This window comes from Pyxicephalus adspersus, chromosome 6, assembly GCF_032062135.1.
Source record: "Pyxicephalus adspersus chromosome 6, UCB_Pads_2.0, whole genome shotgun sequence".
In the NCBI taxonomy this organism is placed as follows: domain Eukaryota; kingdom Metazoa; phylum Chordata; class Amphibia; order Anura; family Pyxicephalidae; genus Pyxicephalus; species Pyxicephalus adspersus.
The window spans coordinates 64,986,271-64,991,181 of NC_092863.1; the positions used below are offsets into that span (position 1 = coordinate 64,986,271).

Consider the following 4,911-nt stretch of genomic DNA (forward strand, 5'->3'; position numbering starts at 1 on the left):
AGATTCCCAGTAAAACCAGCCCCAAAACAGAAATTACAAACAACCATCAGGGAAATCTAGAGATTCCCTGCAAACAGATCTCTACTGGTTTCACCTCAGTAGCAATATCAGAGATACAGCTGCCCAGTAATGCAGGTGACCTTATTGTCCATGTGCATATAAAATGTATATACACTGTAACATACAAACGTGCTGTGCATCACTGTGCAAGTGCAGGAATATGGGTGGGTAACTGCCATGATTGAAAGTAAGCTTCATTCTCTGGCCATTGAAGAAAAAAGGTGATGACACCTGCTCCATCGGTTTGTCGAATGCTTAGCTGATAAAAGTCCTGCAAATTTGGATGAGTATGTGAAAAAGAAAATTAATTTATACAGGTTAACATTTACTACCAATATGAGTTTCCAAAATGCATTAATGTTGGGTAAATTAATGAGTGGTTTGTGGGCCAAGGCGACCCATTTTCTTTGAAGTGACCCACTGTTGAATTAAAACATAAGGCTATGAAAAAGAAATGTCAATAACTTACCTATTTTTGCTGCCCATGTTACTGAGTGCAGCCTCCTTGTCCTACATCCCCCACAGGGCTTATTGGATACTTCTGCTGACATTCATGTAACCACTGTGTCCTATAGTAATGTGGGGATAGATGAATGAAACCACAGAGTGAGCTAGGAAACACAGGCATTTACACTTCTATTAGTATTAAATTCTAAAGGGTTTTGCTGGAGTTTGCAGCACTAGGGAGGCAGAGAATTTCCAACTACCGACCCTCTGATAAGGTAAGTACTCACAGTCTTTTACTATAGGATGTATTTTGGGGTCTTTGACATAAACACACTGAGCAAGGTACAAGGTACAAATAACGTGTTAAAAATTTGTAATTTTGTGACTTACACTACACTTATAAACTTTGCCCTGTATCTGCTGCCCTTTGTAGTGTCCACGTTTCCAATGATATTTTGCCATGGTTCCCAGTGAAAATCAAATATACCGTAACCTTGTTTTAAGGACATTCAGCATTTCACAATTCTTTATGGATGCTTTTGTGATTACATATTCACATGCTGGAAGTGCATTTCTGGAAGAAGGCCAAATTACTTTATCAGTTTGTTGCTCTTTGCACACTGTCCAAACAGATAATGAGGACACCAAGCTGACCCAGCAAAGGTGCCCTTATTTGGAGCTCGTTCACACCAGCAGCTTTGGGCAGCCTTGGCTATTGCACTAATGCTTGAACAAAGCCATTTATGTTGTGTTTTATGGCTTCAATTTTTTGGGGTGCACTAAAAGAGAGAGAGAGAGAGAGAGAGAGAGAGAGTGAGAGTGTCCGGGATCGCCTGTAGCAATGGGGTGTCAGAATATCACTAAAGTTAGTCAAAACATGAGACAGCAGGCTTCTACGTAAATTTCAATGCAGGCTCCGGCCTTTATATTTATTGCAGAAATTTCAACAACATCAAAACAGGGAAATTCTTTTCCCTGATCAAGCTCCAGGACCTGAATATTCCAGCTTTCCATATACCCAGCTTAAAAGCCAGCTAATACAAACATTTCCTGGAGCCCTAATTCATATAATACCTTTAATGGGTGTTACATACACCCCATCCAGCACTTTCCCCAGAAGGCTTTGGAAACACTTTGTCACTATATTATCATATATACAGGGTGTCCCAAAAGTCACTATACACTTTTATTGAATTCCTAAAATTCACACAAGAAACGCAGTTTATCCATATTTTTAGCATCAACAAATAAGTCATTGCTGTCTTACTTGCTAGGCTTGCCGTCTTGTTCAAACACCTTGAAGACCAGTTGTATACCTCCACATGAGCGCCTCCATTTTCAACAACTTTGAGCCACCTCTCTGACGTTTTGCAGCATCTCTTCCCTTACCTCACTGCAATCTGTGCGGATTTATTCCTCAAGTTGTGACAGGTTACGGGGCTTAGTGGCGTTGTTAGTTTAGGAATATTTATCTGCATAAATATGGAAATTATATCCTCTATCAATACATATAGATATTCAATAAATATTCCAAAATGGGGCTCTTGGATTGGTTAGTGGCTGTGTTCTGTACGATGACCATCGGTTGACACACACCCCACTAGATTGGGATTGGTTAATGTAGTTTGATGGACCTCCCAACTAAATTTGCTATATGAATTCCCAGCTGGAATCTATGTTTAGGGGTCTATAAATGTTCAGCTGGTTCATCCCCCCAGTCCATCTGTTCAATTATGCCTCCATCTTCTGTTTACTCAGGTAGATGGATGTATTGTCCCTTGAAGGCCATATTGGTGATCTGTTTGTTATGGGAAAATAGGTCTTGTCTCCGGGCAGCTGTTGTATCACCTGTTTGTTACTTCTGTGAAGTCCTACACTTGGAGACCCCCTAGGAGGGCCCTATGGCCAGATCAAGATAACACAGGTTTCATGTTTAAACACAACATTCCTGTACTGTATTCCTGTATTGTGTCATGCTACCTAGATACAGTCTAAAGCTGCGTACACACGGCAAATTTTTCTCTGCCGTGTGTACAGTCGGTCGTCGTCCATCGTCCGACGACCGTCCTGGCGGATCCATGGACGATGGACGACGACCGATCCTAATGAAAGGGAAGGGGAGAGTGCGCAGCAGGGTGCCGCTCCGTCGCTCTCCCCCTCCCCTCTCCATAGAGCATGAACGGTGCTGTATGTACAGCATCGTTCATGCATCGTGCAGTCTTTTCTCGTTGGAAAGGATCGTGAAAGATCCTTTCCAACGAGAAAAATTGCAGGTGTGTACGCAGCTTAACTATTGGGATGCACACATACCTATGCATATATATATATATATATATATATATATACCTCTATATACATATACATATCTATCTTGAGGTGCAACAGCGTACACCTTGCTTCTGATATAGTCCCACAAAAAAAAAGAATTTTTGCTGGGTTTTTTCCTCAAATTCCACAGTTGTGTCCTGTTTTGATAAACTTGCCATGTATGGCGTAAATTGTGTTATGTGTTGGAGCTTCTCAAACTTGCACTAAACTGCAGTTGGGTACTGAAAACTTCTTGCCAAGCAGCAATTTTGCAACGCTGCCCCAATGTCAATTGGCAAGCCATGGTTAAGGGAATGATAGGCTTACAAAAACTGCAAAGCCTAAATTGTCATATGCTGATGGCCTGAACTCACTCCAAATGATACCTGGAATAAATTAAAAAAAGAAGAAATGTGTAGTGATATTTGGGACATCCAAAATGCAATGAATGTTCACAATACACAGTAGCTCAAGTGTAATATGTGTGGTAATGCATGTGTTCTAGTATACAGGAGTTCTGAGTGTGCTAAAACGTTGAATTAAATTGTAAACAAAAAATACCGGTGGATGGCTAACCTTTTGCTTGGCTTGCATTTCAAGTGGAACTTTAGTGGGGAAAAAAATTAACCTTTACAAGCCCTTGATCCATCCACAAACCAAGACGACTCAGCTTTCCTCTTTTTTTCTTGCACTCATTGTAGCATCCAGCGAGACCACCTTCTTGTTTTCAGGTTCTTCTCACATCACTAATCTATGCAGGCACTTATTTGGGTGACGGGTCTTCCTAAAAGTGTAAAAAATTGAGTAAGATTGAGCGCTTTTTTTTTGCATTATAGGAAAGCCACTGATGACTAACTTTCCATTCCAAAATTTGGCATCAGACAGGTGCATATTGCAGAAAAGGACAGGAAATGTTTCTTCTATAATCAGTATTATTACCTGTGTGATCACTGCCCATCTGTCACAATTGGTTGGCAGGCATACCCGGCAATCCCAGCGTTCCTTAGGGGTGCCAGGAATGAGTGCAGACATACAGAAGCTACGTCATCTTGGCCCAACCAATCACAATGGCTAAAGATCAGAATGCGGAAGAGAAGAAGGGAGATAGCTGAGTATCCCCAGGGTTTATTTCTGCCTTAAAATGACATCCTGTGCACTATGGAAGCTAGGAAAGAAATAAATATATCATCTAAAGATGAATTTACATCACTAGGCATGTTACTGTGTGCATTACTACAACATATTGTGATGTGTAATGTGCTGCTGGGCCATTTATTCTAAAACTACAAACATGATTGCACTGATGATCAGATTCCCTACAAAAAAGAAACAAAATACCACCACCTGTGCCGCTGATCACCGCACCAGTTAGAGGAATCCCTGACATAAAGATTTTCTGGGAATGCCAATCTCCTGTGGCCCTATAACGTTCAGTTGTTCCTCCCGGCACTACAGGATGCAGCAGTGCCTCGGGGGGTTGGCGGGGGAATCCACAAAGCCAGACGCAAGAGACAGACACTACAAGAAATGAGTTTCCAAGGAAATGTCACATGGAACGTCAGCGGCGAGGTAAATCCATGGTTTCTTTTTGTATTTATGATCAGATTATTTTTATTTTATTATCACCATGTATCAGCAAGCCTGACAAGCTCTGAGTTACCTATAATGGCAGACAAGGAGTTATTATTTCCCAGGGTTTATGTAAGTCTGAGTTTATATAACCAGCGAAGGATCACCATGAATTTCCTTAATAGGTAGTTGTGTCACACTTAACCCCAGCACAGTGTGCAGTGTTTCCTGTATACACCGGCTGTGAGGTGAATTAGCTTGCACGCCTAGCACATAGAACATTCTATTCGTCTAGGAACGACTAACACAACCAGCCCAAACATTCCAGAGCTATTGTCAGCCGGCCTCTCCGGCACGTCACCCGCGTACCACCCACACCATTGTCGGTCCTCCTCCGCCCAGCCATTCGACGCTATTGTCTTCTCAACCAAACGCTGGGCGCAGTACGCATGCGCATATCCGCGGTTCACTCTGCTACCACGCCTTTCGCTTTTCATTGGCTGCTGACAGTCCTGCTAGTGACTAACA

General features: G+C 42.0%; 1 long non-coding RNA gene across 1 annotated transcript; it reads right to left on the reverse strand.

Moving 5' to 3' along the window:
- Positions 1–747: 747 nt before the first annotated feature.
- Positions 748–4,749, reverse strand: LOC140332567 (uncharacterized). The gene is made up of 3 exons (XR_011921174.1): positions 3,754–4,749; positions 3,391–3,598; positions 748–1,286 (listed from the first exon to the last, which is right to left on the reverse strand). It is a non-coding gene; the product is annotated as an uncharacterized lncRNA (long non-coding RNA).
- Between the last annotated feature and the right edge of the window lie 162 nt (positions 4,750–4,911).